General features: G+C 33.2%; 1 protein-coding gene across 22 annotated transcripts in view; it reads left to right on the top strand.

Annotated features, from left to right (window-relative positions):
• HTR1F (5-hydroxytryptamine receptor 1F) overlaps positions 1-21,833 on the top strand; it is a 156,509-nt gene that overhangs the window by 45,800 nt on the left and 88,876 nt on the right. For 8 of the 22 annotated variants that reach the window (XM_035709319.2, XM_035709315.2, XM_035709317.2 and 5 more), the window contains one exon: positions 9,898-10,081. The exons of the other annotated variants lie outside the window; for them this stretch is intronic. The gene's annotated coding sequence lies outside the window, so the exon portion shown is untranslated. The remainder of the gene's footprint in view (positions 1-9,897; positions 10,082-21,833) is intronic. 22 annotated transcript variants of the gene reach the window in all.

The raw sequence follows: 21,833 nt of genomic DNA, 5'->3' as shown, positions 1-21,833 counted from the left end.
TTTAAAAAAAGAAGCTACTTAGTAAGATGAATATCCTAACTGTTGCAAATTAGCTGATAATCATGTTCCTAATTCACTTATTGTATTTCTGGGGCAGAGGTAGTATATTTGGATATAAAGCCCAAGATGAGAGTACTCTTAATCAGTAAACTACATGTGATATGTAATTGAATTTCTAAATTAGAACTGTAAGGTGTCCTGTGTGTGTGTGTGTGTGCAGAAACACACACACAATATACTGTTACTCTAGCACATAACCAGGTATGATACTTTCTCAAGTTAAAGAATCTATATGTGCCCAATTTATATAGTAATGCAGTATTTGGTATCTACTTCAAAAAACTTGAAAGAAGACCATGCATATAAGGCAATTAGCAATTCTCTCAGCTATTTATTTTTCAATTTTCTGTACTTCCTTCCAGGACTAATTCAAGAAGTATTATACCTATCATAAAAGACTAAATGCCATTTCCCAGTTCTTATACTGAAACCAAATTCCTTCCTAACATGAACTTCATCTATGACAGATCATACATTCTCCTAAAGAAATTTCCAAATTAGGAGTAAATTGAACCATTAGTTGGATACATTTTGATTCCTTGTGAAGAAATCTTTCCCAGAACGCTTGTTAACTAATCTGTACTCTTTGAGTACACACTTTCTAAAACCAATTGGAAACATTCGTCAGGGCACTCTCAGTCCTTTGCGTTAGTTGTAGTGCACCAGAGCAAATAATCCTAGCTTGATAGTTTTAGGATCAGAAGCATTAAACCTAAACCAATACCTTCACTGTCTATCCTGATTGTTCTTCATGGTACTACCAGGCTAAAAAGGAAATATTTTTCATTCCCTTTACTATCAGCAGAGCAGTCGACATATATTTTATTGTCTGCCAGTGGATATACAGCCCCTCTGGTCAAATGGATTCCATACTAGTGCTTAGCTTCTTTTGGAATTCTTCGTGATTCTATGCAACCAACTCACAGCTTTAGGAAGAAAGCAGTAATTCTGTTGTTCCCACAGAGAACTAAAATTGTGAATTAACTCAGTATACTCATAAAAGTACCATTAGCAAAAAGATTGTCTCTCCCATTGAGATGATTGTTTTCAATATAAGGAAGGCCATTTCTTCTTCTAGTTTTTGGTTTTTTTGTGCTGAGTCACACAATAATATGTCTGAATAATTGCTCAGATTTTATTTGTTCTTCATAGAGTCACACAACTTTTATTTGGAAAATATTTTGTTATCTACCACTGATTTTTCCCCCCATTAAAACAAGTCATTGCTTTTGGATAATAGAAATATTCAGCAAGTGTTGACTTAAGAGAAGCTGTAGAATTCCTTAATGCTTTAATTTTTTAGAATTACTTAATACTTTAAATTTAATGTTTTCAACTTACTAAGGACTGATATTTATTGATATGTTAATATAGCCTATCAAATTATAACTTCAAGTTATATTTGTTATGCCCCCAACTCTGAGAAGCTGACAGCACTGCATACAAGTAAATCACAGTCTTTTGTACTCCAATATCTACTCATTCCTATCCTTAGTTCTATAATTATCAATTAATGGTAATGACTTTTAACTTTGAACTATTAATATAGTATCATTACACCAAAATAATACTGTGTAGATTATAGGGAAAGCATTTCATACAGTTAATATCAATGCATTCATCACACCTTTTTTAAACTTTTTATGCTATTTCTTTCTTTCACTTCAAGTATAATTAACATAGAATGTTATATTAGTTTCAGTTTATCCATATAATGATTCAACAGTTGTATACATTTTCTCATCAAGAGGTGTACTCTTAAACCCCTTTGTCTATTGCACCCATGCCCCACCCATCTCCCCTCTTGCAACCACCAGTTTGTTCTCGGTATTTAAGAGCCTGGATTTTTCAGTGTTACTCTTAATTAAACCCCTTTGTCTATTGCACCCATCCCCCACCCATCTCCCCTCTTGCAACCACCAGTTTGTCTCGGTATTTAAGAGCCTGGGTTTTTCAGTGTCTCTTTTTTTTCCTTTCTTGTTTGGATCTTTTTCTTAAATTTCACATATGAGTGAAATCATATGGCATTTGTCTTTCGCTGACTTATTTTATTAGCATTTATTTCTTATTTTTTAGCATCCCATGGATGGAGCCCTTAGCCCAGCTAAGCAGGGAGCCTGCCTCTACCTCTCACTTCTGCTTCTCCCCCTGCTTGTGCTCTCTGGCTTTCTGTCTCTCAAATAAATAAATTAAATCTTTTAAACAAAGAATTTGACTCAAATAACTGAACAGGCCATAAGTTCAAAGTCACACACAATAAAGGTTCAATTTTTCTCCATATTCTCATCTCTACTTTACCCTGATAGCTTCATTAATCAGCCTTCATTATCTTTTAGAAATAGTCATAGCAACTCCAAGTTCATCATTTGCTAGCCTAGCAATACCAACAGAATAGAAAACCTCTTTTCCAGGAGTTCCAGAAAAAGTCCTGAGATAGAGCATCATTGTAATTTTTTAAATATTTTTAAAATTTATTTATTCATGAGAGACACACACAGAGAGAGAGAGAGAGGCAGAGACACAGGCAGAAGGAGAAGCAGGATCCATGCAGGGATGGATCCCTCCCGATGCAGGACTCAATCCCGGGACTCCAGGATCATGCCCTGAGCCAAAGGCAGATGCTCAACCACTGACGTTGAGAAGATTTTTTACAAAGAAGGTAAACTCTAAACCTGAAAGCATCCTTGAAACCATGCTTGAATATTGCTTTGATAGCTGCTATTATCACCCATTTTAAAGTTTACACCTCCATTAATAGCTGGAAAGTATACAGTAAGACAAATTAAAATTTTTATCTTCAATTTTTTTTCGTCACAGGAGTAGACAGTGAATTTGGGTGCATCTTCATCTTAGCTCTATGGTGCACACAAACAAAGAAAGAGAGCAGCTAGTTCTTTGTTTTTACTCAAAAAGCATATCCTTTCATAGTTTGTGCCTTCTGTAAGCAAAACATTTGAGTATGTATGTACGCCCCATTAGTAATTACAACATGTTATAATTAGGGATTCCTCACTTATCTTAGGCTTCGTTTTATTACAAATTCTACAAAGTTGTGTGACAGGGCATCTTTGTTGCTTCTGGAGATGGGAATGTTCTCAGAGCCTGGGAGAATTGTCAGCTTTATTCTGACATAAATCTGAGGGTAGGAGGCAAGGATCACATCTAATGACATGTGTTCCTGTGCCCTGTTACATATTATTATTAACAATTTAACTGATTTTAACAAAATTCCTAGTATGGAATCTTGAAGTGCATGTAATAGGTTTATGGTAAAATAATTTGGTTAGCATTTTAGTATCACTTCATTCAGAGTTTGTTTGTTTTCTAGATTAAATGTAGGGTTGGTATAAAATAAATCTAATGATTAAATTTCTCATCTATATTTTGCTTTCTTGAATACTTTTTTTCAGTGATTTGTTTAAGGATATTTAAAAATCATTGCATTTTGGTCAGAAAAATAACAAATGTATCTTATAAATGTTAAAAAAGAAATAGATGAATCTTAAAGACTTCAAAAGCTTCTTGATAATTTATTATTAGATTATTTTGAAAGCATATTATATATTGGCTAATAATTTTCTAAATTCTTGCCTCATAGTCTCTTTTGTAAAAACGACATATTTTTTAAAAAATAAATGGTACTTAACCTATTACCCTGGATTAAGTTACACTGAATGTGTTTACCTCCTCCCTTGAGTTAAGGCAGATAAAATGTTTTTATAATTGAAGAATATTTTATCAAAAATCAGTTTGTTATATTTCTATTTACTTGATATTTTTCTAGAATTTATTTTATCTGTGAGAATACTATCTGGAAATACTAACTGTGATTGATTGTTGATCAATTTCTTTCAGAAAGCAAAGGTATTTATTTTGAGATTCTGGAAAGAAACCAGAATTAAGCCTCCAAAAAGGCTGACTCCAAAGGAATCTTAATAATATAATAATTCCTGATAGGAACAGACCCATTAGGGAAGAGAGATGTTAAGGGCTGAGTTAGCTGGGGTTGAAGGAAGCCACTACAATCAAAACACCAAAGCTATAATTTTCTATCTCCTCTCAATGGAAGAATGACCATTTAAGAGCCAGGATAAAGATTTTCCCTTTATTCTAAATTCCATACCTTCCAACCACTTTAGAGACTTCAATCCAGTAACTATCCCCCGTCTCTTTATCTTTGATCTCTCTCCATGATCTTTTCTCTTTTGTGCATAAGCTTTCCCTCTGTGTTCCTGGTTTATTTGTTTCTAACTATTGCCCATCCCTCTCTTTCCTTGGCATCTGTAATCCTAAGACTGATTTCGTGTGCTATTTTCCACTTTTTCATCTTTTATTTATTCCTCATCTATTACTACCATTAAACTCAAACTGCTTTTATCACAATTGCCATGGCCAGGCATCTGCCTCAGAGCATCAGCTGCTGTGATCTTCACACTGTTTGAACTCATCAGATGCTGGCTTGTTAGATTGACTACTCACTTATTCTTGAATCCTTTTCACCTCTCCACCCCCCGCTCCCTGCACACACACAGAATTTAACTATCCCTCTGATTCCATTCCCTTTTTTTCTCCATTTACCACTCAATCCACTTTGAAGTGACTTTTTCCCTATCTCTTTTTTATTGTAACCAATGAAATCACCATGCTAGCAAATCATACAGCTAGAAATTGAACACAGTTTCCCTGGTCCCAAACCCATGCTGTTTCTGTTATATGACTCTGTAAAAAATGTAATGTCACATTCATCATTTTAAATTCTCAATCTATATAGGGAATTTAATATAGACTATAAATTACTGTAGCCCTTTTTATTGATACAAAGGCAATTTTTAGAAGTCGATGCATATAAACCCAGTAAAAATCAATAAAACTACTGTAATCCTTTCTCCCTTCTTACTCTGAGACTTCCTACATGATTTTGGCTGGCACATTTATTAAAATCAATTTTATTGAGTTCTAATTCTTGCTTTTACATTTTGAAATTTTTAATTTGTTACTAAAATATAATATGCAGGGGAGGTAATTGAATGCAAAAGACTATTTTATAAAAGACTTCAAATTTGGGTTTATTTGATATCTCTAATATTTGATAGGGTATTATAAACCTATCTTAAAAATGAAACTCATAGGTAAAAGTTTCAAGTGATGAAAAGACCTTAATTAGGGCAGCCCGGGTGGTTCAGCAGTTTAGCGCCACCTTCAGCCCAGGGCGTGATCCTGGAGACCTGGGATAGAGTCCCACATCAGGTTCCCTACATGGAGCCTGCTTCTCCCTCTGCCTCTGTGTGTGTGTGTGTCTCTCATGAATACATAAATGAAAATCTTTAAATCTAAAAAAAAAAAAAGACCTTAATTATTTGCTAATAACCATGGCCTTTAAATTTTTATTTTTAAATAAAATATTTATTAATTTTTATTAATTTTATTTAATTAATAGAGTCACAAGAAGTTGCCAAATAGAACAAAGGGGTCCCAGGTACCCTGTCAACTTGGTAGTTATATTTTACAAAACTGAAATACATTATCAAAATCAGGAAACTAGTTTTGATAAAATTCGCTTACATATTTCTTTGCCATTTTATCGAATGTGTATATTTGTGTAACTACCACCACAAACAGGATACAGAACTGTTCCAACACCATGGAGTTTCTCTCATGCTACTCCCAACTCTCCCACAACTCCTAGCTCCTGATCACCACGAGTATGTTTTCCATCTCTATAATTTTGTCATTTTGAAAGTTTATATAAATGGACTCATGTAGTATGTAAAATTTTAAGATTGGCTTTATTCACTCAACATAATGTCTTGCGATCCATTCAAATTACTGTATGTCAGTTGGGTTATTCCCTTTTATTCCTGTGAACACCCTTCATACTTTGTAGTTGAAGCATTTTAAATTGATGCACTCGATGCACTGAAATGAAAAAAAATTGAACTATGCACACATATTATGGAAATAATATATAAGGAAAGGAAACAAAATTAGGATGACTCCACCTACTTAAAACCCAAGGGTCTCTTCAGTAGGAAATTCTAGAAAGGACCTAAACCGTGCCTTAAGTAGAGTGGGTGACCTGCTGCAATGTATAATCTGAGTGGGTCTGGAAGCTTTCTTCCTAAAAAAAGAAAAAAAAACTCCTCTATGTTTGCCTTAGTCTCTGAAATCCCTATTACTAATGAATCCTTTTGAATATAGGCAATGAAAACTCTTCTTCACTTATAATTGCATTTTTTCAAAGGGCAGAGATGAACTAAAATATTAATTCATTATCCCATTAATTGTTATAGAAAATATATGAGAATACAGGTGGAGTTAAGAACTCAGTGGAACTACTAGTTTAAAGAAAATCCATTTTTTTCTATATTATTTGGAATTCTAGACTTCTATGAAACTCAATAACCTAAAAAACTAAAATGAAATAAATTTCATGTTTTGAAGATTTCCCGAGAATTTCTGCTCATACCTCACTCCTAATCATTTATTTTTCTCCTTTTAAAAATTAAAAGTTGATTAGATTATGAAAAATTCTCTTCATTACCACTAAGATTACATTGTATACTCACTTTTGGAAAGTCAAAGAATATTTTAATATTAACAATTCAATAATCCAAAAAAACAATAGCTTTCATAAAGAGACCCAATACATTGAAATGGGTTATAAAACATCATTTGAGCTATAGCAAAATTTCAAATATTTAGGATTTTGTATCAGTAAAATAGTTTCCTGGAAAACAAGCTCTAAAATAATGGCAATTTCTATGTTATTAAACTCAGAGAAATTGTAATGAAATATCACTGCATATGCGATGGCTCTAAAATTTTTGTACCCAACAGTACCCAAATTCTTTCTGGAAGAACAAGAAGCTAGAATCTCTACAGATTACAAATCAAAAAACTTTGTAATTCTCAGTCCTTATAAAACAAACTTGTGGCACTTAGTCTGTGGTGTATCAGGATATGTCTGCCTAAGGAAGAAATATATTTCCCTCCACCAGGGACCATAGTCAAGTAATTTTTAAAAGGGGATATATTCCTCTAAGAACCACACAACAGGCACACATTCAACTACAGGATTGAAAGGACATGCTGGATAGATGCTATAGTTGGGTCTTTGTAAACCTAAGTGTCATGATCAAGGTTTCCAAGTTCAGGCAAGTTTTCATGACCCTTTAACTCTGAAGCATGGCTGGCAGACTCCATTATTCAGGTGGACCTGTATAATTGAAGCCCCTGAGGTGGTTATTTCCACCTGTGTACTTGGAATGATGCCAGAAGTTTCCTGCAAGTAGTGATAATTTATATTCATTCAAGAACAACCTCAGAAATAAAAACATTAATAAAAGCAAAAGTGAAGATAACTTGTAAAACCTTTCTGTTTATGTTAGTGGTATCAATAATACAAGCCAAAATTATTTTAACTTCTTGAGGTAGCCTGCATATGCAACTCATTGATATGTTTAGCAGGATTATGTTTATGAAGTTATTTCTTGAATATTTTATATTTTTCATCCTAAAATATTAAATGTGAACAGTGCTCCTCCTGAGTGTACTTTATAGTTCTGTTTGATGTTGACACCATATCCTGTGACCAAACACAATACATTTATCGATATCACATAAGCTTATTGCTAACCCTTCACTATCTGACTTTCTTTCTCAAACAAAGGCAAGGCCTGGCATAAGTTCTACTTACAAAAGAAAAGGAAAAAGGAAATCTATTTCCATGCATTCCTCATGTTCTTATTATCTGATTTAAGTGAATATACTTGTCAGATAATTTGGACTTTTTACATATTATATTTCCCATTTTTAAGTTCTAATTTCTTTTTTAGAGATAGAATATGTTCTTTTCTCTGAAAAGATTATTTTGGCATTTTCACTCAGAAATTCATCCACTGGATTATAAATTCTAAGCATGGGTTTTAGTCATCATCAAATCCCTAGCATTTAGCACACAACAGGCAGCCAGTTCTTTTGACATTTTTTATTGGAGCACTCACTGTGTGTCTGCACTCTTGTAGGTGCTAGGAATAGGCAGTAACTCAAAGACCTCACTCTTGTGGGGTTTGATATTCCGGGCGGGTGGGGGGGGGTGCAAAGATAGACAGTAAATATGATCAAATAAACACACAGTGAATTATATAAAGGTGAAATAAAGACAAAGCAGGAGAAGTGAGAGAGAATGACAACTTTATAATTTATAATCTAATAAATGGGAAAAATAGGCTCATAAAAGGTCAAATGACTTTTCCAAACCAATCAGCTACATAGTAACATAGTCAGGATCCCCCTTTTTTTTAATTACTATTCCAACTTTATTATCATCACTGAATGCTGTCTTTCTACATTTGAGTGGGAGGCTCCTGTTGAGCATGAAGTTTGAATGAAAATCTTCCCGGTTAAATACAAATTCTTCATGGATAAGAATGTAATTATAATTTAACTGCATAAGAGAATATTAACTTTTGAGATAGAAATTCCAAGTTTTTCACACTAGGGTTCAATTTTATAGGAGTCTTACAGGAATTTTCTAGTGAACAGTTAAATGTTATTTTGTGGCTAATTACCCTGTTAATTTGCCTCAATTAAAAGTAAAATAAGCACATGGTAATTGTATACAGAAATGTCCATTTTTCTCAGTAAGTGAGAAAATTAATTTATTTATTTGAGAGAGAACACAAGGGGGAGGGGCAAAGGGGGATGGAGAGAGAAAATCTCAAGCAGACTCACCGCTGAGCACAGAGCCTGATGCATTGCTCTATCTCAGGAAAATGAGATCACGACCCTGAGATCATGACCTGAGCCAAAATCAAGAGTTGGATACTTAACCAAATGAACCACCCAGGTGCCCCAAGTATATAATTCCTTTTTAAAGTATGTAGTACACACACACACACACACAAACATCTAAATCCAAAATGGAGGGAAAAACTGAAAAGAAATATAAATTAAAAGATTAATGAAATACTTTTGGGGGGTTTAAGCTTTTAAATTAACAGATACTTGTAAATAGTAATAATGGTGATTGGAAAGAGGCACTTTCATCATATACTTTTGACAGGAGAGTTAATTGGCACAGATTTACCGTACTTCTATTTGACAGTAAGTATCACGTATCTAGAGCTTGTATGGAAGAATTCCACTTCTGGAAATTTATTCTTAGGAAAAAAATCTTTTAAAATCTAAGATCTTTCATAACTCATTGCAATGTACTGAGTTACAATACATTGTTTTGTTTTGGGGTTTTGAATAGTTAATATTCAAAGTTCCTTATTTTCAAGAAGAGGGAGTATCCAAGTAATCTGAATGGGAATAGAGAAATTCTTTCTCAATCTAATCAACATCTAACTTTAGAAGGGGGTGGGGAAGTGACCAGGAATGAGGCATGAGCAGAAGTTCTTGGGAAATCTTCCAAGAAATAAAATTTGTTTGGGGCATCTAGGTGGAGCAGTTGGTCATAAAATGACTAGCAGTGTTACTCATCTACCTTAATTTCCTTTGGCATATAATTTAGCATATTGACTAATACGTAATTTAACATATTGACCAAGGATTAGGACATGAACATCTTTGGGAGGCTATTTTTGGCCTGCCATATATAGCCAGCTTATACCTGAAACTATCTTTCTTGCAATGGCAGCAATCCAAATGTCAGTTCATTTTCGTAGCCTTAGCTGTGCGAGTCTATCCCACATATATATGTCATTCAGAGCAGCTGAAGAACTGGTTAGAGTTGATACATGAAATTCAGGGCTCCTCCTCTTACGTTCTCTCATTTTGGGAATCTCACCTACATAACTCAGTGATTATGGTTGACCCAAATTCTGTCCTCAGGTTCTTCAAGCCAATAAGATTGTGGATTTTGTATTGAAGTTTTAACTACCCTACATGATGAAGACCTGTGCTTGCAGTTGAAAAGTCATATACATGGGAAGCCCACTCTATGTAACTCCACTCTACCAAGTGTTGATTTCTCCCCAGTGTCTGCCTACTTTGAGGTGCCATATAGTACCTTCAGGTAGGATTTCTTTTTGCTTCAGACATAAAATATAGTTATTATCTGTGTAAAGGCTGGTATGAAAGTTAGCTTCTACCATACCAGAAGCTTTGATATTCATTTTTTAAACTGCTAATGACCAGGCAATTTCTCAATAAAATGAGGACTAAACAATTTATAAAAATAACTTCAATAAGTCAATACTCCAGTGTTCTAAAAGAACTTCAATTGACTGTCCACTGCTTCTACCTAGAATATTCAAAATAAGAGCCTCAAATGCAAAAGCAAATATTGTGTACTGAGGTGTTATCAATATATGTTCAATCTGAGGTAGTATCTGAATATGTATGTAGTTGGATAGAGATTTAAAGCTGGTAGTCAGAACATGACTTTAGATTCAGAGTCTTGCTGGAAAGAGACTAGTGATGGCAATTAATTTTGTTTATAATGCACCCATAAGCAAAATCATAAATACTTCGAATAAAAAACAGCCAGTTGCTTCAGAATGTCCTTTGAACATATTAAAACACGGCCTCATCTATACTACAGGGCACCACCAGATTTTAGCCTATGCTATAACCTTCACATTATAAGGGAATTTAGAAATTGACCTAAAGGGACACCTCAAAAAAACAGGATATTTGTTGGTTTCACTAAGCTTTCTACTATTTTGTTTCTTGTACATAAGATTTTTTTCTACTTATAAAAAGAAACAAAAACAAAAAAAAGCTTCTAATGTTATTTCCTAAAATACGGGGATTTGATTCCTTACAGTTATTCACCAGAATTTCTTAGGCCAGTGATTTCCACAAGAAAGGGAAATTGTTTGGGTTGGGATTATTTCAGGGGCATGCATGTATAAAGACAAAATGTTGATACAATATGATTGTTGGAAGAAATTAACTACTTTATAAGAAGTGTTTTGATATAGAATACAACAAAAACAACTCAGTACTAGCTTGTAATATGTCAAAAAATATTTTTCTAAACACTAGGCCATGGAATCTTTCATACCACAAAAGGAAATATCTTTGTTTGAGCTCATTTCAACCTGTGGCAGCACTTTTTCTGTGGGCCAGTGATGCTGGCTTAAAATACTTTATCATTTTCCCCTCTGATGAGAATGTGGTAGTAAAACAGCAAGTTCTTAGGAAACAGAGAGAGGTATCAAATTTTTAAATCTCTCACTGCACATTAAAACTTTCTATCTTCCTCCTTCTTTCCCTCATGTTCTCTGTTTTTTCATACACCCACACAGAAATCTTCACAACAGTTAAAATGGGAGGGGAAAATGAAACACATATTTTATTTGCTCTAACATTGAATAAAATCTTTAAGGGGAAATTTTTTTAACTTTTATTCAGTCTCTAAGTAAAATAGATTTTCCAGAAAGATGAGTTATATCCTATATCTTTGAGTCACCTCCAACAAACCAATTTACTTATGTTCCATGGACTATGCATTTCTCATTATAAGAGTTGAACATGTATGATGCAGTGAAAAATCTGTTAATTCCTTTAATACAACTTGGAGTTTCTTTGCTTAAAAAATATCAAATTCCATTTCATTCACATTACCATAGCTGTTCTCATTTTACTCACTAGAGAAAATGCAGTCTGGTTGAAATTTAAAATGGTACCTCTTTATCCAAATAATAAGGACTTTGCAATATAATTTCATTAGAAAACTTTTCCACATCTGGATTTGACTTCATAGCCTCAATTACGGGTGCCTGGATGACTCAGTGGTTGAGCGTGCCTTTGGCTCGGGTTGTGATCCTGGGGTCCTGGGATAAAGTCCCAAATCAGGCTGCCTGCGGAGAGCCTGCTTCTCCCGCTGCCTGTGTCTACCACTCTCTCTGTGTCTCCTGTGAATGAATAAATAAAATCTTTTTAAAATAAATAAATAAATCATTATTTAAAGACTTACATCTAAATATTGTCTCTGTCAGACTAACAAGATAAATGACAAGTCAAAGTAAATATAGATGTTTTGCTATGGTTTATGATTTGGTTTCTTTTTTAAACTTTCATTAGTTATGTTTCCTTTTAGTATTTTCCTCTCTGGTGTTCCATATAGCACTGCTACAGTTTGCTCTCCTCTCATCTTACAGGGTTAACTGGCCACATCATTTCATCAAATAAGATGTGTACAATTTCTGACACTTTAGAAGATGATTTTGTTGCACAGTGGTTTTTAGCTTGGAGGTTTCTCGCATTTGTTGGATCTCATTGTTTCTTCTAGCTCTTTTTCTTTTTTTGTAATAAAGTAAATGAGTTTTGCTCAGATTAACATTTAATAAATTTATAAACAATTATGAAGAACTAATTAAGTTAATTCTATAGTCTTTCTTTTCTTGTTGAGATTTAGGTTAGTATGTGATTTTCTTTTACTGTGGTGGATAAGTAACACTTGTGAAAAGATCTGCTTAGAAAAGGGAAAAGAAACAGATGGCTCATGAAGATATATTTCGATAAGAGTCAGTGCAACACAAATGTTGGTAGCAGGCTTTCTTAAAATATTTTTTTTTCTTTTACTGATTTTGATGCTTATGATTATATTTTGTTTTCTTACCTGTCTTGTTATAAAGCGGTTAACGTATCTCAAAGCATCAGGGAAAATAATTTATATAAGGAGTAGATAAAATTGAACTCCAAAATAGATTGCCTTATCAGAGAATTATAGAAAAACGTCCATCTGGTTTTAAACCTTTGTCTAAAAATACAAAGATTTTATTTATTAGTAGTACTTTCTACTCTATAGAGTACAGACTTCAATTAAGTGCATTTAAAGATCTAGCATTCTCTATGGAATTAGCATTGTTGCATTAAATATCAGTGTACATTTACTTGCAACAAACATTCTAATCCATCATCTGAACCCTATACGTATGTCTTGCCTTTTTAAACTATTACAAAATCAGGATAAATAATTCATACAGGTATATCCAGCAAACTATTGTCCAAAATGAGGGAGAAATAAAGACTTTTACAGATAAACAAAGGCTGAGTTCATTATTACACTTGTCTTACAAGAAATGTTAAAAGGAATGATTGAATTCAAATGAAAGGATGCTAGACAAAGCAGCCCCGCGGGCTCAGCGGTTTAGCGCCACCTTCAGTCGGGGCCTGATTCTGGAGACCCGGGATCGAGTCCCCACATCAGGCTCCCTACATGAAGCCTGCTTCTCTGTCGGCCTGTCTCTGCCTCCCTGTGTGTGTGTGTGTGTGTCATGAATAAATAAATAAACTCTTAAAAAGAAAAGATGCTAGGCAGCAACATGAAAGCATGTAAAAATACAAGGCTCTCTGGCAAAGGTAAATATATATAGACAAAAACCGAATCCTATAACATTGTAATAGTAAACCATAATTCACCTTAATTGTAGCATAGAATTGAAAAGATAAAAGCATTAAAATAATTGCAGCTATATTATTAGATTAATGGATACAAAATGTAAAAATATCTAATTTGTGACATTAATGACATATTATAGGGAGGATGCAAAAGAGTAGAGTTTTCACCTAACACTAGAGCATTCAAATGTATGAAACAAACATTGACAGAATTGAGAGAAGAAATAGAAAGCAATACATTAATAGCAGAAGACTTCAAAACCCCATTTTCAATAATGGATGGATCATCCAGATAAAAGCAATAAGAACACAGAGAACTTGAACAACACTATAGACCAAATGGACCTAACAGACGTATACAGACCATTCCATCCATAGTTGCAGAGTACAGATTAGTTTCAAGCATACATGGAACATTCTCCAGGATAGATCATATGTTAGGCCACAAAACAAATCTTAAAGAATTTAATATTAAGATTAAATCAAGTATCTTTTCCAACCACAATGGAATGAAACTAGAAATCAACAGCAGAAGGAAAAAGCAAAATTCACAAAGTGGAAATTAAAGAACACACTCTTGAACAACTAATGGATCAAAGAAGAAACCATAGGAAAATTTTAAAACATATTGAAACAAAATTAAAAACCCAATATACTAAAACATAGGTTGTTGCAAACGTGGTACTAATAGGCAAGTTAGTAGTGATAAACATGTAACTAGAAAAGGAGAAAGATCCCAAACTAAGAACCCAATTTTATATTTCCAGGAATTAAAAAAAGAAAAACAAACTAAGCCCAAGTTAGCATAAGGGAGGAAATAATATTCAAGCAGAAATAAATGAACTAAAGAATAGAAAAGAATAGAAAAAAGTCAACAAACTCAAACCTGATTTCCTGAAAAGATTAGCAAAATTTATAGACCCTTACCTAAGCAAACTAAGAAAAAACAAAAAAGAAAACCAAAGATAATATTAAAAAACTACAGACCAATATTACTGGTGAATATTGGTGTAAAAGTTGTCAAAAAAATCAAATTGAATTCAACATCACATTAAAAGGATTAAAACACCATAACCAAGTAGAATTTATTTTTGGAATGCAAGGATGTTTCAAAATATGAAAATCAATCAGTATAATACACCAGATTAACAGAATGATGAAACCACATGATCATCTGAACTAATGCAGAAAAAATATTTTACTAATTCAACACTCTTTCATTGCAATAATAAAAACAGGCAACAAACTAGGAAATGAAGGAAATTACCTCAGTATAATAGAGGCCACATATGAAAAGCCCATAGATATCACACTCAACAGTGAAAATCTGAAAGGTTTTCCTTTAAGATCAGAAACAAGGCAAAGATGTCCACTCTGCCACTCTATTTCATATAGTATGAGAAAATGTAGCCTGAGGAATTAGGTAAGAAAAAGAAATAAAAGACATCCAAATCAGAAAAAAGTAAAATTATCTTTGTTCGCAGATGACATAATCCTTTTGTGGAAAACCCTTTGTGGAAAAAGATTCCACCAAAAACTAAGCAAATTCCAAAAAGTTCCAGGACACAGTCAACATACACACACACACACAATTGGCTTTCTATATACTAATAATCAATAGTCTGAAAATTAAGAAAACAATGTAATTTCCAGTAGCATTAAAAAGAATAAAATATTTAGGAATAAACTTACCTTAGGAAATTAAAGACTTGAACACTGAAAATTACCAAATGTTGAAAGAAATGGAAGACACAATAAATGTAAAAATATCCATGTTCATGCATGGATTGGAAGACTTAACATTGTTAAAATGTCCATACTACCCAAAGCAAAGATTTGGTGCAATTCTTATCAAAATCCCAGTGGCAATTTCTTTCATAAATAGAACAATCTTAAAATTTATGTAGAATTTTAAGAGCCTTGAACAGCCAAAACAATCTTTAAATTTTTTTTTATTTATTTACCTGAGAGAGGGAACGAGAGAGAGAGAGAGAGAGAGAGAAAGATCAAGCACATGAGTTGAGGGGAGGGTCAGAGGGAGGAGAATCAGACTCCTCACTAAGCAGGGAGACTGATGCAGGGTTTGATCCCAGGACCTTGGGATTATGATCTGAGCTGAAGGCAGAGACTTAACTGATGGAACCACCCAGCCACTGCCAGCCAAAACAATCTTGAGAAAGAAAAACAAAGCTGGAGTTCTCACACTTCCTGATTTAAAAAAGTTTTACAAAGTACAGTAATCAAAACAATATGATACTGGCATAAAGACAGACATAGAGACCAATGGAACAGAATAGAGAGCTCAAAAGTAAACCTTCACCTACATGGACAAATGACCTTTCACTAGAGTGCAAGACTGCATAATGGGGAAGGGATAATCACTTCAACAGATGCATTGGGAAAACTGGATATTCCAAATGTGGAAAAAAGTAAAGTTAGACTTTACACCCTATACAAAAATTAAAATGAATTAAAGACCTACCTATAAGACCTAAACTCTATTTATTAGGAGATGATATAGATGAAAACTTCATGATGTTGGATTTGACAATGATTTCTTGGATGTGACAATGGCACAAGTAGTAAAAACAAAAGACTAAGCAAATGGGACGATGTAAAACTTTAAAAGTTCTATTACAAGCAAAAGAAGCAATCAACACCTCTTTTCAACAATTGAAAAGGCAATCTATGGAATGGAAAAAAATATTTTGCAAACTATATATTTGACAGGGGGTTGATAGTCAACACATATAAGGAATTCCTACAACTCAACAGCAACAACAAAATAAAACAAAGAAAAAAAACTTGAGGGGATCCCTGGGTTATTCAGTGGTTTAGTGCTTGCCTTTGGCCCAGGGTGTGATCCTGGAGACCAGGGATCAAGTCCCGCATCAGGCTCCCTGCATGGAGCCTGCTTTTCCCTCTTTCTCTCCCTCTCTCTCTCTCTCTCTCTCTCTCTCCCCTCTGTGTGTGTGTGTGTCTCATGAATAAATAAATAAAATCTTTAAAAGAAAAAAGAAAAAAACTTGATATAAAAATGAGTAAAGGATTTAAATAGGCATTTTCTTTTCTTTTTTTTTAAGTAAACTCACACCATTGTGGGGCTTAAACTTGAGACCCTGAGATCAAGAGATGGGTGCTGGACTGACTGAGCCACCCAGACACCCCTTAAATAGACATTTTCTTAAAGAACTTATACACATGGCCAATAAGTATGTGGAAAGATGCCCAATATCACTAATCATTAGGTATTTTATGAAATAAAAAATAAATATCATATTGATGAAGATGCGGAGATAATGGAACTCTTGTATACTGATGATGGGAATGTGAATGGTGTAGCTGCTATGGAAAGAGGTATGAAGATTCCTCTGAAAATTATAAATAGAACTGCCATATGATCCCACAATCTCACTTCTCAGTATTCATTCAAAAAATTTTAAAACAGGATCTTGAGATATTTGCATTTCCATGTTCATTGCAGCATTATTTATAATAGCCAAGAGCTGGAAACAATCTACATACATGTCATGGGTGGATTGATGGATAAAGAAAATGTGATATATATATATTATATTATATATATTATATATTATATAATATTATATATTATAATATATATTATATATATAATATTATATATATTATATATTATATAATATAATATATATGGAATATTATTCAACCTTTTAAAAAAAGGAAATCCTGTCATAGCTACAACATGTATGAATGATAAGGACAGTATACTAAGTGAAATAAGATAATCACAAAAAAAACCACTGTGTGATTCCAATTACATGATGTATCTTGAATTAGTAAGACTCAGAAACATGAAGTAGAATGATGGTTGCCAGAAGCTGAGGTTAGGAGGAAAGTAGAGTTGTTGTTCAATGGCTATAGACTTTCCGTTTTGCAAGGTGAAAAAGTTCTAGAGATCTGTTGCAAAACAATACACATATAGTTAACACTACTGCGGAGCGCAGTTAAAATGGTTAAGGAGAAAAATTTTATGTTTTTTATCATAATAAAAAAAATCAAACTTTCAAAAAGTAATTTTAGGCCTAGGAATATTAAATATAATGTCTAAAAAGTAAATGAGAAAACATCATTTTTTGGGGGGGGTCAGTCCATTGATTTCAGTTGAAATAGAAAAACTGATAAAGTAGAAAGAATAAAACATCTGCAATGAATTAAAATCTCTGGAAAGTAACCATAGTTTTGCCCTTTACAAATTCTAAGACATTAGCCAAACTATATTCTCTCTGCAACATGTTTTTCTTCTTTGTAATAAAAGTAAATAGGATAATGTGACTACATAGTATATTATAAGGACTGAATGAGCTAATGTGCCTGACTTATTTAGCCTAGTGCCTGTCCAGAGTAGATAATGAATTTTCTCACTCCTTCCCTTTTCTTTCCAATTCACTAAATATTTATTGGGTGTCCACTGATGCATGGCACTAGAAAACCATTCCAAAAAGATAGATAAAAGATTTTTAAATTATGTGGCAAATTATTTAAGAAAGTATTAATTTTGGGCAGCCCTGGTGGCTCAGCGGTTTAGCACAGCCTTCAGTGCAGGGTGTGATCCTGGAGACCCAGGATCCAGTCCCACACTGGGCTCCCTGCATGGAGCTTGCTTCTCCCTCTGCCTTTGTCTCTGCCTCTCTCTGTGTGTCTCTGTGTGTCTCTCATGAATAAATAAAATCTTTAAAAAAAAGAATGTTAATTTTAATGTAAAATATTGATATAAAATTATTATAAATTAATAATATAAAACAATATTAAGTTATTGCAATGTGCCAGTCACCATAAATGCATGATTGCCTTATGTCTTATCATTCTGACAACAAACATGAGGAAGACACTATTATTATTCTCATTTTACCAATAAGGAACCTAAGGTTTAGAGAATTTAACCTGTCCAAAGCTCTACCTAGTATGAGCAGAGCATCATTCTATGTCTGACTCTAAAGTTCAAGCTCCCAGCTGCCACTATACTGTATTGCTTATGGAGAGTGGGCTCAAGTGTTTAACAGCCTTACCTAGAAATATAAACCAACCAAAATGTAGCAGTCTTTATCTAAGGTAAGGATAAGGAAAAGGGGAGATAAATAAGCAAACTTCCTTCCTTCCTATTATACTTCCAAATTTCCACCTCTTTCCAGACCTCAAGTAAAATGAATTTTATGGTTTCCCCAATTTCTTTCTCAAGGAATAATTGAATCAGAAATGTTAACAAAAATGATTCCCCATAGGACAGGGATATAACAAAAGAGGATTTTGCCTTCCTCATCAGGATCAGATTTTCTATTGCTCATACTTTTGCTTCACTTAGAAGTATAGGATGAGGCAGAGACAGTATCTTTTTAAGCTTGCACATTGTATCACTGAGTAAAAATGAGGCATTTTGCTCTCAGATCTACTGTTTTGTATTGGTCTTGGTCATTACATACACACACACATATGAATATACACACAGATTTTTTTCTAATGAGGATACAGAGAAAAATAAAAATGAGGAAAATATTTGTAGGCTCTTTCTAGACATTATATAAAATTATTTATTGATAGTTGTATATATCTTTCCCTAAGTCTTTGCTTGAACTTGAATTTTATTAAAAATCTATTGTATAAGTGTCATATTGTAGTTGAGAAAAGCAACATCCAGTTTGTTAAAGCTATGAAACACAGTAGGAAGTCTGTTATTCTTTTCATCTTTCAGTTTAAAAAAATGTAATTAACACCCCCCCAAATGTTACATGAATATAGATATATAAATATTTTTAAGTAGAGAGTGGGAAACGAATTTGGATTTGTGTTTCTTAAGTATGTATGCAGTAATCATATAGAATCTTTGGAAATCAAATATGCTATGAATCTGTTCTTGGTTACCTATAGACTTCAACAAAGTTGTTCCTTTTTTTTAAATTTAGAAGTATGGTGACATTATCTGCAGTCTAAGTGGGAATGTACTGCATATCTTTTATTGTTTATCAGAGTTAAAATCATTTACCACAGTAAACCTTTTCTCAAATTTTCAATTAAAAGATTCACCTTGTGTTATTTTTAATCATATTTCAATACCTATTTTTATTTATACAACATAATTCTTAACACCAATGTATAAAATATCATTAATGTTCTGTTATTTCACTGAGTATTAACCCATAACCCTCCATAACTTCAGAGTTGCCTTACCAGTGAAATTATTTTATTTCGTGACAAGCTAATAGTTCATTAGCCAATCATGGCCCCCAACACATAGACAATACAGACACACACACAAACACACACACACACTCCTCCATGGATGCTATATTTAATTAGGTTTTTCTGTAACAGTGTCATAACAACATTCCAGCATATGTAGAATCATTCATTCATTAAAGAAAAAGATGCCAATTTCCCAAGATTCTTAAAATTTCAGTAAAAGAAACATTTCTCATGATTTTCTTCTAATGTAAAGTATTGCCAAAATTTCCATAAAATGAATTATTCAATTTTTATAAAGCTTAGCCAATATATTTATGTGTAAGTAAAATTTAGTTAGATAAGCAAGGTTTATTTAATCTCCATACTTAAAACATCAGCCTGCCTTATTTCTCACACTATTAATAACACATACATTTTAATGACAATATTTTTGTTATCTATCCATAATTTTAATATATACAGAACTTTAGGAATTTCCTTTCCAGTGATTCTAATATATTCCCTTATATTTAAAATATATACAAAATTTTACATTTAAAAATATTTTTCATATAACTAGAAGATGAAGATGTGAATACAATCTGAGGGTTAATTCCTAATAAAAATAACTTGATTACATCTGTGTTTTAAATGATTTCTGTCATATTTCAAGAAATATTAATAGATTTGCAATCTTAATCATAAAATCACTTCATTCAAAACAAATGTGTATTCTGCAACCTATTTTCATATAAAACTTTAATCAAAAGCCACTTAAATATACCTTCACTCTAAGTTGCAAAAGTGCTAACATAAACACAATTATACTCAAATAGTGGTGTTCACATACAAGATTTTTGCTTCAATAACTGTATAAGAGGAAGGTTCTTTAAAGATTCACACTCCTGCATATAACAACTCTAAACCCTGGACAAAAGAAAACAATAACAAAACTAACAACAAAATTAACCTGAAAGCTCTGGAGTATGAAAGAAGGCATGTAGACCCCAGTAGGAAAGCTAAAATGTGAAAGTTTCCATAATGGTTTGAATTCCCCATTATTGTAGATTTGGTCCAAGAGCTGGCCACAGTTATACAAGCAGCCAAGAAAAGTGACCCACTCACAAGAAATAAACAATCAACAGAAGCCAGTTCTAAGATGTATCAAAAGGGAAAATTATCAGAAAAGGAGATCTAAGAAGCTATTATAACTATATTTAATACAACAAAGGAAAATATACTCATATTGAAAACCAAGATAGAAAATCTCAGTGGAAATATGGAAAATGTTTTTAAAATCCAAATAGAAATTTTAGATTTGAAAAATAATGTCAAAAGTTAAAAATTCAATGGAAGTCCCTAATAGAATAATTGAGATGACAAAAAATAATGTAAGCTTCAAAAATAGATGGTAAATCATATCCAGTATAAAGAAAGAGGGGGAAAAATAGAAAAACACTAAATTTTCAAGAACCTGAGGAGAAAAAAACAATTAAAATAGTAAATTAATGTGCAATTAGAGTCCCAGAAGAGAGTGAAGTAGAAAAATTATATGACAAAATTATGACTGATATTCTCCCTAAAGACACAGATTTATTTATTTTATTTATTTATTTTTATTTTTTATTGGAGTTCAATTTGCCAACATATAGCAAAACACCCAGTGCTCATCCCGTCAAGTGCCCCCCTCAGTGCCCATCACCCAGTCACCCCAAACCCCCGACAGCTTCCCTTTCCACTATCCCTTGTTCATTTCCCAGTGTTAGGTGTCTCCCATGTTTTGTCACCCTCACTGATATTTTCACTCATTTTCTCTCCTTCCCTTTATTCCCTTTCACTAATTTTTATATTCCCCAAATGAATGAGTCCTTTTCCGATTGACTTATTTAACTCAGCATAATACCCTCCAGGTCCCTCCAAGTCGAAGCAAATGGTGCGAGTTTCTTGTTTCTAATGGCTGAGTAATATTCCATCGTATACATACACCACATCTTCTTTATCTATTCATATTTCAATGGACACAGAGGCTCCTTCCACAGTTTCGCTATTGCGGACATTGCTGCCCTAAACATTGGGGTGGAGGTGTCCCGGCGTTTCACTGCATCTGTATCTCTAGGGTAAATCTCCAGCAGTGCAATTACTGGGTCATAGGACAGATCTATTTTTAACTCTTTGAAGAACCTCCACACAGTTCTCCAGAGTGGCTGCACCAGTTCACATTC

This window comes from Canis lupus, chromosome 31 (genome assembly GCF_003254725.2).
Source record: "Canis lupus dingo isolate Sandy chromosome 31, ASM325472v2, whole genome shotgun sequence".
Taxonomy (NCBI): domain Eukaryota; kingdom Metazoa; phylum Chordata; class Mammalia; order Carnivora; family Canidae; genus Canis; species Canis lupus.
Note: the sequence above shows the minus strand (reverse complement) of the source record. Positions and strands in the feature narration are given on the sequence as shown.